The following is a 13414-nucleotide window of genomic DNA, read 5'->3' on the forward strand; positions in this document are numbered from 1 at the left end:
TATATATATACATCGTGTGAAAATTTTTAACTTAGTTATTGATAACATTTTATACAAATACAGGACTCTCATGGCCAAACAGCTGCCCTCATAATAGGGCTTATCACCCTCTTTATGATCCCTATGTAAACACGATTATTACTAACATGACCTAATATTTATTAATTCACTCATTATCAATTAATTCAATAATATATATTAAGTACTTGTGCAAGGATAAATACCATGTGCAAGATTATAGGAATAATTCAGTGGCAGCATTGTGGTCTACATTTTTTCGTTCTGGGGCTAGGCAGTTCATTCTTTCTCTTACAAGAATTACACAAAGCTGAACTTGACTGTCAGCAAACATTATAGCCAAAATTTTGGCCAAAAATGTGGGCTCCAGTTTTTTTTTTTTTTTTTTTTTTTTGCTTTTATATATATTGTAAGAACTATTAGACTTTAATAGTATTTTCTGCCAGGTTGGCCATAAAGGACCTCCCTAAGCCATGAAGGCATAATCTGCTCTCCCTCTGCTTCAGGAGTGAACTGAACTCAACCATCTGGCATTGGTTTAGTTGGATTCTCCTTCTGTGATGGCAAGGCCAGTCCACGCCACCCTGGAAGAATGAGTGATTCGGTCCCCTTTAAAGGGTGGTTCTTTAAAACGCTGTCCGCCTGGGTGAGCTCTATGATGGGAGGGCAGAGGGAGGCTCCCTGGTGGCTGTGCTTTAATTTCTCCTCTACTGTCACTAGTCATTCAGTTTTGGCTCCAACGTTGTTAGCTCAAACCCACTCACTTGCCAAAATCAATACTCACTTCTTTAGATGAAGTAGGTAGTTTAACACCCTCCTTTGTGACTTAAATTTTCTCTTTGATGAGAAGGAGAAGGAGAAGTCAGGTGGGGGTTTCAGTTGCCTTCATAAAACCATTCCTTCCAACATACCCCACTCTCTTTGCAAGGAGTTCTGATAAGGATAGTTTTCTCCATTCTGTTAAATGCCCCCCATTCTTTGGTGGCTCCATAGCTTAGCACCATGGGTTGCTGCTCAGCCAGCCTGGCCTTAAGCCAGCCCTAGGTAGGGGAGTCCACCATGTTTATCAGGAAGGAGAGAGGGAGAGTCAATGGCCTTTCTCATCCCTCATCAAACTCATGAAAAGGGTCTAGCCAATGAGGTGCTCAGGGCCAAGATATCACAAACTCACAAAGATCAGTGCAAGTGCTGCAACTTGGAACAACTTTGCTCTATAAGTGTCTTGAGCTCCACATTATATAAATTATATAAAAATAGCCTCCTTGGGTTTTATATACATATTGGTTTATGCACCCATGGTATGGCAAAGATTATGTTAAGATACAGAAGGCCCAGATTCTGATTCCAGCTTTGTTAATTAACTTGGTGTGTGACATTCAGGAAGTCACTGGGCATTGGCCTTACAGTGCTCCCCCAGCCCTGTGCTGACAGTCTATAATTGGCAGTAGTGGGTATTGGGAATTACTTAAATAGCTAGGTCTTGGGGGCTCCTCGTCCACTTATTTTCTTAACAGTATTTGGAAAACTTTATTACCCTTTGAGATTTTCACTCTCAATTACTAATTCATCCAACAAATTTTTAATGAGAACCTACTATGTGCTGAACACTGTAAATCAAAGAGACAAAATTTCATATTCTCCTGTAGCTTGCATTCTATTCCATTTCTTCCCCCAAGGAATAGTGATTTACACTAGAAATGACTAGAAGTCAGGCAATTTTTCATTAGCTTTGCTTCCAGTGAGCTAGTTTATCACTGCAACTATTTTTTCAAGGCGTTTTCAAGTTTCCTTAGTTCAACTTTTGGGGAAAATATTTTAAACAAATGCACTTTGTATCAGCTCAGATATTGCTAAAACTGTCTTCAGAAAACTAACCTTTAACATAAATCTTAAAAACAAACACCTCTATCAAGATCGTTGCAGCAATTTGGCTTTTCCAGTAAAAATTTTAACCCATTAATGATATGCAGTGTTTTAAAGGAAGTAAAATGCTCCTAGTCCTAATTACAAGCATCCAGTTTCATTTTGCATGAGCCTAAGGATCACAGAATTTTTTTTTTTTTTTTTTTTTGAGACCGAGTCTTACTCTGTTGCCCAGGCTGGAGTGCAGTGGCGTGATCTCGGCTCATTGCAACCTCTGCCTCCTGGGTTCAAGTGATTCTCCTGCCTCAGCCTCCCTAGTAGCTGGGATCACAGATGCCTGCTACCACGCTTAGCTAATTTCTGTAACTTTATAGAGATGGGGTTTCGCCATGTTGGCCAGGCTGGTCCCAAACTCCTGACCTCAGCTGATCCACTTGCCTCGGCCTTCCAAAGTGCCGGGATTACAAACGTGAGCCACTGCACCTGGCCAACAGAATTCTTTTTATACTACCATAGTGCTCAATTGTGTGCCTGAGTTTTTGTTCAGACACTGTCCCCAAATCACGTAACACTCAAATGAAGGTAAGTGGGAACTATGGTGTTCCCTCAGCATCTGAGGGGGACTGCTTTCAGGACACCCTCTTGGATACCAAAATCTGCAGATGCTTAAGTCCCTTACAAAAAATGGTATAAATTTGCATATGCTTTGAATCATCTCTGGATTACTTATAATATCTAATACAATGTCAATGCTATGTACATAGTTGTTTAGGGAATAATGACAAAATAAAGTGTACATGTTCAGTACAGATACAACTATTCATTTTTTTTTTCAAATATTTTCAATCTGCAGTTGGTTGAATACATGATGTGAAATCCGTGGATGTGGAGGGCCAACTGTGTTTAACTTAATGAGTCTCTTTAAAGAATTAGATGAATCTAACAGCTGGAGTGCCGAGGTTCAATGTCCTTTTCCTCACCGTCAATGAACATTTATTGATTGATGCGAGGCATTGTAAGAGGATATATTGCTACTAAGAATGGCTATTTAGTGAGTGTCAGGCATTGGCTTAAGTACTTAAATACCTTATCTGTTAATACTTAACAACCATCAATGAAGCAACTCATTTTACAGATGGAGAACCAGAAGCTTAGAGAGGTTGCATAACTTTTCCAAAGTTATGCAACTAGTGAATGAACAGGTTGGCATTGGGACCAGATTGTCAGATCCCAAGCCCATGCAGGCTAACAACAGGTTCTCTCTCTATTATGAGCTAACAGGCTAACTGGGAAGATCTGTCAAAACACATGAAATGATTCAAGAACTAATGAACTCAGTAATGTGTTACTGTCTCTAAGGACAAAAGGAGGTCAGAGAGAAGAAGAACATTTGGTTGAAGTCAGAGAAGGTAGTTCCTGAGCTGGTAGATTCAATTCCACTCAGAAAGCATTGGTTGAACATTTATCTGAATGACTGATACTGTCAGAGATGCAAATCAGAACAAAATATGCCCCTTCTCTTAAAGTGCATTTAACTCCTTGAAGAAGAAAGTTAGTACACAGAATCTTATGACACAGGACACAATGGGCAAGTGCTAAACTGCCACAAACCTTGGAGCAAGGAAATAAATAGGCTCAGAATTGAGGGAAAACTCGTGAGAACCGTGGCTTTTGAGCGAGGTCCTGAAACAGGAGAAAGGCAAGTAGGTAAAGCTTAGAGGTAAGATGGAAGAGCACGAAGAGGAAGTAGAAAGCAAAGGAAGGTCCACGTGGCACGGTTTATAAAGCCTGCTCCAGAGGCGAGGCAAGTCTGGAAATAGGTGTGGGGCCTCACCTGGACATCTCGGAATACTAATCTAAGGAGCGCAGAATCCATTCTTTACAATGAGGAACTTCCTGTGACTCTTGAGCCAGACGGTGGCAGTGATGAAAGGAGGGAGGCAGGGTTGATGGCTGAGGGAGTGCTGTAGTGAGGGGTGGGGAGGGCCTGCATGGTGGTGGAGGTGGTGGGCACCAAGACAGAGAGGACGATGGCGGACTGCGTAAGACCTTGCAAAGGAAGATGCAGTAACTCCGCTTAGATGTGCTGAGTATCCATCGTGTGCTAGGCCCTGGGATATCAAGGAATTAGGATATGCCCTCGGGAGATCCAGGTCTAGTTGGGGAAGGAAACACAGATAAAGAAGTGACTTTTCAGGTTCAGCGGGATGTGGGAATGACTATGGTAGTGATGTTGCACCGAGGGCTGGAGTCTGACCAGGTAGCCGCTGGGAGATGGGACAGGGAAGCACACAATTGCCTTGAGGTTCAAATAAGATAATGTACATCATTTGGAAATCATTTACCAATAAGTCGTTATTGTGGTCTGCATTCTGGATGTGTTAGATTTGAAATATACAACGTCTATCAAGGTGCGACATCGGGAATAATATTTTTAACATTGTTCACAAGTACCCAGTGTAGTGCTACCTGTTGGAAGCCTGGGGTCACAAGCTGTGCTTTTGGGCAATTAAATACAACAACCTATTCACTCATTCATTCAACAAATATTGATGGTAGGGCTCCAATGGGCCTTGGGGTATAGAAAAGAAACAGGGACTTGGCTCCATCCAAACAGTGCAGTTGAGTCGGGAAGTCAAAACCAGCACGTGAGAAACGGTGGATGCCTCGGTACCAAAGTCATGCACCGTTATCTTGGGTGAACGCACAGAACAATACTGCTTGCACGTTTATAGCATTCTACTGATGGAAAAGTATTTTGTTACAGACGTGATTCTCTTAACCCTTTCAGCAAAACTGCCCAGCGAGCCCCTGGCCCTGGCCGCGCCTCGCACGCGCTGGAGCTGCAGTTGCTGTGCAGACGCCCTTCCGCTGCGAGGGTGCGGCCGTCTCGGGCCGAGCGCCTCCAGGCCTGCAGGAGGCGAACTCGGGCTTCCCCGGACTTCCCTGGGAGGCGTCCGTGGGAACGCGCCCCCGGCGAGTCCCTGCCGGCTGGGGACCCGAGGTCTGCGACCTCGGCCGACCTGATCTCAGGCGCAGCAGCGCAGACCTGGCCGCTGTATCCCCTCGGGGTGGGATGCGGACCCACGCGGGAAAGGCTGAAAGGTGGGGAACACCCCGGGCGGAAAGGAAGCTTCCCTCTCTGCTCTGAAGGAAAGTCTCCCAACACAGCCATGTTCTTGGCGGTCTCCGCGCCCCATCCCCAAGCCCCCAGTCAGACTCACACTCATCCGCTCCAGCAGCCGCGGGATGGGGGCTTCAAAAGACCCCGACAGCAGAGCTGGCCCAGCGGACGCCGTGGGGCTGGGCGGAGGCACAGCGAAGAGCCTGGGGGCGGGGCTCTGGACGGGGGCGGAGCCTCGGTGAGGGCGGGGCCCTGGTGGGCGGTGCCTTGGGCGGGGCTCCTGGTGGGCGGGGCTCCGGGGTGGCGGCCGTTGCCGGGCTACGGGAGAGCGCGGAGCCCGGCGCGGGGAGGTGCACGGCGTGCACGCTGGGCTGGACCCCCAAGCAGCCCGGCGCCCTGCGCCTTAACCAGAACGGTTCCGCGCGCCCCTGAGCCTCGGGCTCCGGCCCGGACCTGCAGCCTCCCAGGTGGCTGGGAAGGTAGGTGCTTCGCTGTGCCGGGCGCGCGGCGTCCTGCGAGGTCTTCAGCCCTCGCCCTGCTGGATCCCCGCTGGGTGGGAGCCGGGAAAAGAGGCGGCTGCCCGAGGGAGGGAGGAGCACAGGCGAGGGATGCTTACGGGGGGAGTACTGCGCGGCGAAGGGAACCCCGGAGGGGCTGACCGGGTCCCGGGGCCGTGACAGGCGGCGAGGCGGCGGGAGGGAGCGTGTGAATTCACCCCGGATCCCCGCGGGCGGTGCGAGCGACGCGACCTGGACTCCTCTCCGGGATATTGTAAATAGATCTGCTTGTGAGGCTCACGACTGGGAGCCTGTCACTCTACCCCAGTTCGACCCGGCCCCGGCGCCCGCCTGCGTCCTGCGGAGGTCCCTGAGCCAGCGCGCGGCTGCAGGAGTCTCGGGGCCGCATCCCGGGCCGGCGCGGGCGGCGGGAGAGCGTTGTCTGTGAACGGCCCAGGGTACATTCCTTCTGTGGGGAAGAGTTCTTAGAGTTCAGCAGGAATTATCAGTACATTGATGAGTAGATCCTGTGAGAGATGTACAGAGTGAGAAAGCCAGCTCTTCCAATGCGTGTCTGTGTTCTAATGCCATCTCATGGAACAGAAATTTGGCGAATATACTCCTGGAGATCAAGTTTGGCGGATGAAAATTCTGTGATCTGTTTTGATGGTAGTGCACTAGTCATCCAGTCTCCGTTCACGACTGCAAGAAATCCGTGTCATTTTTTTGCATTTTAATAAAGGACTCAATTTGCATACAAAACCATCACCATTGTTCAGTGTTTCTTTTAACTAAAACAGTTTAACCCAAGATATGCATGAAGATGTAGTTTTTACTCCAAAACTACAGTTTCTTTGACTACAAAACAAAAGTTTCTTTATGTAAACAGGAAACAGTTATTGTTAAACATGCCTCATGCAAAAGATGTTTTTTAGTGTTGTCATTTCATGCTCAGATACTTAGATGCAAAAGGGAGGATTACACTGCGCTACTTCAGGATTTACTCAGTAAGTTTTCTGTGGTGCAGTTTCACCTTAGGCGTTTTTGCCAACACTGCTTTCATGTAGTCTTAAAAGTTCCAGGCAGTGCTTATTATCTAATTGAAAGGTATAGAACTGGAGGGGTGAGAATTGATTGAGTCCTAGTGTGGAAGACAATTTTTGACATTCACAGAGATGTGAGTACTTAAAAAGAAAGCTTCTTTGCATAACATTTGTCATATTGTTCTGAAAGTAAAACAAAACATAGAAATGCATTTTCATTTGGAAAATATAGCCTTGGCATCAATGCATGAAGCATTATCATGAGCTCTGTTAAGTTCTTTACTTTTTAATCTATGTCTTACCACACCTACTTTATTACCAAAGCCACATGGCTTTATTGACTTTAGGAAACTTTTTTCCAAGAAGTGCTAACTCTGAGAGGTGGTGTTAGTATTTTCAGAACAATCATGAAAGTTATGTGTTTCTTTGGCCGGAGTGTGTCTTACAACTTGAGTCCAGGCTGGATCTTGAATATGCAGTTATGGACACATGAAGAGCCTTATGCACTTGAAATTGCAATGTCGATGTGCCTTTTCTTTTGTTTTCTCTTTTTGTTTTGAGACGCTGTCTCGCTCTGTCGCCCAGGCTGGAGCGCAGTGGCACGATCTTGGCTCACTGCAAGCTCTTCCTCCCGGGTTCCCGCCATTCTCCTGCCTCAGCCTCCTGAGTAGCTGGGACTTCAGGCGCCGCCACCACACCCGGCTAATTTTTTTGTGTTTTTAGTAGAGACGGGGTTTCACCGTGTTAGCCAGGATGGTCTCGATCTCCTGACCTTGTGATCCGCCCGCCTTGGCCTCCCCAAGTGCTAGGATTACAGGCGTGAGCCACCGCGCCTGGCTGTTGATGTGCCTTTTCTATCCAGAAGACTGAATAAGGAACATTACTCACATGTAAAAGTAGCTGTAAAAGAGATTTTTTTTTAAAGGAACATAACTTCTTTTTAACTTCAGATGATAATAGGCTTTTTACATATATTTTATAATGGAAAATTGATTGCGACATGTAATGTCACATGCTGTCTTTAATTTCCTAGTTCTGTTATATGAATTTAGGGCATGTTGGGGACTTTTTAAACATAAGTGAGGAATTCAGCTAACATAAAAAGAATTTGAGTCTCATTTTTTACCTATTGCAACCTCTGAACCTGTGCTGAATTCAATCCCCTGTGGCCAATTCTACCCCTCAAAAATTAACACGATTCAAACAAAAACTGCAGGCATCTTTAGTACGTGAAAAAAGCCAAAGCCCTTTTAAAACTGATGAATCAATATTTAAAGTCAAACATTAAAAAGTCTGGAAAAGGCCAACATATTCTATTTGTGTTGACTACAGATTGAATACGAATGCCCACTTGAATAAAACACACTCCCAGTAAATACATTGACAGCTGCCTGTGCGATAAGAGAGCCAGGGAACAGTTAAATGTATTTGTCTTGTGGCAGCTGATTGTTAAGTATTCACAGGCTTTTAAAAGTAGCCTTCTAGTGGAGAGGAGAGGAATGGATAGGGACAGGTTCGTTAATGGATACAAAATTACAGCTAGATAGAAGGAATAATTCTAGTGTTCTGTAGCATTGTCGGGTGAATATAGTTAACAAGTTGTTGTGTATTTTCAAAAATCTGGAAGAGGATTTTGAATGTTCCCAACATAAAGAAAAAATAAAGATTTGATGCCTGGTGCGGTGGCTCACGTCTGTAATCCCAGCACTTTGGGAGGCTGAGGCAGGTGGATCACGAGGTCAGGAGATCGAGACCATCCTGGCTAACATGGCGAAACACCATCTCTACTAAAAATACAAAAAAATTAGCTGGGCATGGTGGCGGGCGCCTGTAGTCCCAGCTACTCAGGAGGCTGAGGCAGGAGAATGGCGTGAACCTGGGAGGTGGAGCTTGCAGTGAACCGAGATCGCGCTACTGCACTCCAGCCTGGGCGACAGTGCCAGACTCCGTCTCAAAATAAATAAATAAATAAATAAAATAAAGATTTGAGATGATGCATATGTGAATTACCCCGATTTGATCATTACACATTGTATACATATATTAAAATATCACTGTCTCTGATAAATATTACAATTATTACATGTCAACTGAAATTCAACAAAACTAACACCCTTAGTGAGATTGATTGACATATAGTAAGTGGCATAAATTTATAATTAGGTAAGCTTTGACATACGGTGAAACTGCCAACACAATCCTGATGGTGAACACATAAAACACACCCAAAAGTTTCCTTACAGCTCGTTGTAATCCCTTTCTTCCATGTTGTCTTGCCCTCTTCACACCCCTGACAACCTCTGATCTGCTTTGTCATTATGCATCAGTTTGCATTTTCTTTTTTTTTTTTTTTTTTTTTTTTTTTTTTTTGAGACGGAGTCTCACTCTGCCATCCAGTCTGGAGTGCAGTGGCTGGATCTCAGCTCACTGCAAACTCTGCCTCCTGGGTTTACGCCATTCTCCTGCCTCAGCCTCCCGAGTAGCTGGGACTACAGGCGCCCGCCACGTCGCCCGGCTAGTTTTTTTTTTTGTATTTTTTAGTAGAGACGGGGTTTCACCGTGTTAGCCAGGATGGTCTCGATCTCCTGACCTCGTGATCCGCCTGTCTCGGCCTCCCAAAGTGCTGGGATTACAGGCTTGAGCCACCGCGCCCGGCCCAGTTTGCATTTTCTAGAATTTCATATACATGTAATCGTATAGTATGTCATTTTGGGAGGAGGGGTCCGGCTTCTTTCACTCACAATAATTATTTTGAGATTCATCCATATTATTACAGGTATCAAAAAATAAATAATTTTTTATTGCTGACTAGTGTTCCATTGCATGCACCATAACTTATTTCTTGACTTGTTTATGGACACATGGTTGTTTTCAGTTGTTAGCTATTATATATAAAACTGCTATGCACATTCATGTGCAACTTTTTGTACGAAAGTTTACTTTCCAAAATATTGGGAGAAGAATGTCTAGGTAATATTAAAGGTGTGTGCTTAACATTTTAAGAAATGTCCAAATGGTTTTCCAAAGTGGTTGTTACACTTTCATTTCTAGTAACAGTGTATGAGAGTTCGAATGCTCCAAATCTTCACCAACAATGGTGTGACCAGATGTTGTATTTTAGACATTCAAATAAGTGGGCCATCATAGTTCATTGTGGATTTAATTTCATCACTCCAATGGCTAAAAATGTTGGACCAAAAAAAAAAAAAAAAAGATAAAGTAGCCCTCTAGGTGAAGAAAATAAAATTAAAGTGGGTACGAACAGAATTTTTTTTTTTCATGATTTTGTGGTTGAGTAGTGAGCTCTTGCTATTTTATGTGCCTAAAATGTTTACATTTAAAAGTAAGATGTTTAAATAATATTGGGTTATCTTCTAGTCCACATGTCACATATGTACTTTTTTTAAACGAAAGTTTTAAAACCTGGATTTTAAAAAGAGAACAACTACCCTTCAGCAATTACAGAAGACAAAGGAACTTGTGTATCTAAAGACTGAATGTTATTTAGCAGCTCTTTGGTCAGCTTGGATTGGTCACATATGGGGAAACTGGGAAATAATAGGGGCTACTTAACACTGCAGAAGAACATTACAGATGGTGTAAAGAGTGGTTTTGGAATCTATCCAGATTTCCTTCTAAAATAAAAATTTAAACAGCTGTGTTTGAGAGATGGGTATGCACGATTCTTGTAAGAAAAACTGTGTAGATGTTTGAGGTCCCCTTAGTCTCTGATGCTACCATTGTTCCATTTGTATTTTAGGGTAGAGAAACATTCATGAATTTTGGGAAAAGCACATTAGTTACAATATGCTTGTTGACTGAACATTTTGAGAATTCTGACAGTGATTTTCCTAATGCAAAGATGATAAAATATACAACTTAGAGAAATAAAAAGAATTAGTCTCAGAAAACCCTACATTGGGTTATTTTTTGTTGTTGATTTTATTTTTATTTATTTGTTTTTTCTTTATATCCTTAGGGTTTTGGGGAACAGGTGGTATTTGGTTACATGAGTAAGTTCTTTAGCAGTGATTTGTGAGATTTTGGTACACCCATCACCCGGGCAGTATATGCTGAACCCAATTTGTAGCCTTTTATCCCTCATCCCCCTCCACCCTTTCCCCCCAAGTCCCCAAAGTCCATTGTATCATTTTTATGCCTTTGCATCCTCATAGCTTACTCCCACTTTTGAGTAAGAACATATGATGTTTGGTTTTCCATTCCTGAGTTACTTCACTTTGAATAATAATCTCCAGTCCCATCCAGGTTGCTGTGAATGCCATTAATTCATTCCTTTTTATGAACGAGTAGCATCCTGTCATATATATATATACACACACACACACACACACACATATACACACCACAGTTTTTTTTAGCCACTCATTGATTGATGGGCATTTGGGCTGGTTACATATTTTTGCAGCTATGAATTGTGCTGCTATAAACTTGCGTGTGCAAGTATCTTTTTCGTATAATGAATTATTTTCCCCGGGTAGATACCCAGCAGTGGGATTGCTGGATCTAGATTAAGTTTTATTTAAAAAAAAAAAAATTAGGAGCCTAATAGAGGCCCCTACTGTTTTGAACTTTGGGAGAGTTGGAGATACTGTATTTGGCAGCAGAAAATTTTTAAGCTTTTAGGGTTTTTAGTAGAAAATACTTTATAATTTGAAAAAGAGAAACCGTTCTCATTTCCCAGCCAATAACAATATGCATCTTCTTATCACAGCACACCTTTGTAAGTTCCTAGGCTACAAAGAGGTCTGCCAAATCTATTATGTAGGAAGAATGATTTTCAGAATATAGTGAGGTTGAAGGCTAAGATAGAGAATAGCTAGAAGCTGGGGGTTATTGTTTTGTTTGGAAATAGCACTACTCTAAATTTCTAATTAATGTTTTATTCTCTTTGCCTGTGGGACTGGCAGTATTTCTAAGTCATTTGTGATTATGTTGTGCCATTAAAATGTCAAAGGCTGTATTTATAGCATTGACTTTATTTCAGTGCTGGTTTATAAATTGTAAAACTGCCAGTTTAATGTTGACATTTTAAAAATGTTTCATCTTATTACATATTAGAAGAAGCGTATGACTTGACTATAGTTTCATTACATAGTGTGAATACAGTTTTTTAGATGAAAACTGTTACCAATTGCATGCACTGTATCTGTTGCATAATAAATAGCTTTTAAGAGATAGGAAAAAAAGAAAATTAATTAATTTATTCTGAAAAAAAGAGTATCCAGATTATTAGAATTATTACAAAGCACGTATGTTTTGGTCATTTACACCATCAGAAATACAGATGATTGTCAGAAAGGTTACTGATTGTAAGATAATTTTCTTTCTGATTATCACCATTCTTCCTCCTTAGTGATTCTTGTCTGTATTAGAGCACTACCTTCGAGAAATGGGGTTCTGCCCTGGATTGTTCTATCACAGTGACTTGCATTTCAACCTCAGGTTATATTTGCTCAGATTTTTCACATATATTATTTTGTCCCTTAGAACTCTGAGAAGTAAACTGTGATCCCTAATGAATGAATTCCTTTCTTCACTTAGCATGTACTGGGCACATATTGTGAGTTACAGTTCTGTGGTGAAATCACAGCTTTTGTCATTAAGCCCTCAAACCTTATTTGATTGGAGGTCAACTCCAGTTCCTGGGTTGGTGATAAAATGAGGGAAGGGAGTCCAGTGTGACCATGGGGAGTGGTGGAGACTAGTGCACTAAAGAAATGTCCTTCCATGTAAGGGACAACTAATCGTTAGCTCTGGCTCATGTTACCTTGATGTGGGACTCAAGGCTGTCAGATTGTCTAATTTTTCAAGAACATTCTTCATTTTTATTATTGAAAGCAAATGTTAAAGATTAAGTGTTGCAGTGACTAAAGAAAATAAATGCTGACCAGGTGCAGCAACAAGGCTAGAAAGAGAAGTAACCAGGTAATTATGCAGTGAGTGGAAGTCCAGTGTGCTGTGGAAGCAGAAAAAAGAGATGCTGATGCAGATTTAAGGGGATTCCAGAAGACCTGTGACAGGCTGGGGGCAGGCATTGTAGAGGACGGGACAGTTGAGGGATCTGCTGGTGGAAGCAGTCACTGTGGTTGGAGATCCAGGGGTCCACCCAGCCAATCAGAGATGAAGCCCGGAGCTGCTCCTCCCCAGCAGTGCTCCCCTGTCTCTGCGTGGTGACACACCAGCACAGGTGTTCATGATTTTGGACAAGAAGGCACAAGAGGTGTGCATTGTTACACTTACTGGATTTATCTTAGAGGGAGGCCAGTTAGGACACATCCGTGTTAGTTACCATTCACTCAAACGAGCAGGCGGAGCAGCTTTGAGCAGCAGCCACTCTGTGTGCAGCTGAACAGCATGTTTCCCTGCTCTGCACTTGGGGTTCGTGTCTCTTCTTTGCATGCTCCGGATACTGTCAAGCTGCATATTGTCGTTGAATAGCAGATAGTGAGGCCGCCATTTCACGCTCATGGAATACAGTAAACCAGGCATCCTTAGTCTCCCTAGTGCTTATGTGAGGCCAGTTTCTCTGCACGTGTCCTCCAAGAAATTCATGCTAGACTGTTACAGATGCTGTGGAGACTGGAGGTTTTGGCAAACTATAAAAACCCCAGCAGCCAGACCCATGGTACATAATCTCAGTCATTTGTAGGGCTTGTGCTTGCTAAATCATCCCCAAATAAATAGAACACTGAAGCATATAAAAGCATTTTTCTGTCTTTGGGCCAGACCCTGGATGTCCAGAATTTAAAAATAGTTTTAATAAATAACCTTTTGATTGCCTTATTTTTATTTTAAATATTATTACTTAAACGCTTAAGCTATTTCATGAAATTTTCCTTCTGTTTATG

At 43.0% G+C, this 13414-nt stretch overlaps 1 protein-coding gene and 1 long non-coding RNA gene across 5 annotated transcripts in view; one reads left to right on the top strand and one right to left on the bottom strand.

Annotated features, from left to right (window-relative positions):
• LOC108531181 (uncharacterized) overlaps positions 1–5208 on the bottom strand; it is a 61453-nt gene extending 56245 nt beyond the window's left edge. The window contains exon 1 of the long non-coding RNA XR_001886084.1: positions 5106–5208. This is a non-coding gene — a long non-coding RNA (uncharacterized LOC108531181). The remainder of the gene's footprint in view (positions 1–5105) is intronic.
• TNFRSF19 (TNF receptor superfamily member 19) overlaps positions 1–13414 on the top strand; it is a 105461-nt gene that overhangs the window by 4119 nt on the left and 87928 nt on the right. For 2 of the 4 annotated variants that reach the window (XM_017874493.1, XM_017874491.1), the window contains exon 1: positions 5315–5484. The exons of the other annotated variants lie outside the window; for them this stretch is intronic. The gene's annotated coding sequence lies outside the window, so the exon portion shown is untranslated. Of the gene's footprint in view, positions 1–5314; positions 5485–13414 lie in introns of those variants that run through there. 4 annotated transcript variants of the gene reach the window in all.

Source organism: Rhinopithecus bieti, unplaced genomic scaffold, assembly GCF_001698545.2.
Source record: "Rhinopithecus bieti isolate Rb0 unplaced genomic scaffold, ASM169854v2 scaffold_8350, whole genome shotgun sequence".
Lineage (NCBI taxonomy): Eukaryota > Metazoa > Chordata > Mammalia > Primates > Cercopithecidae > Rhinopithecus > Rhinopithecus bieti.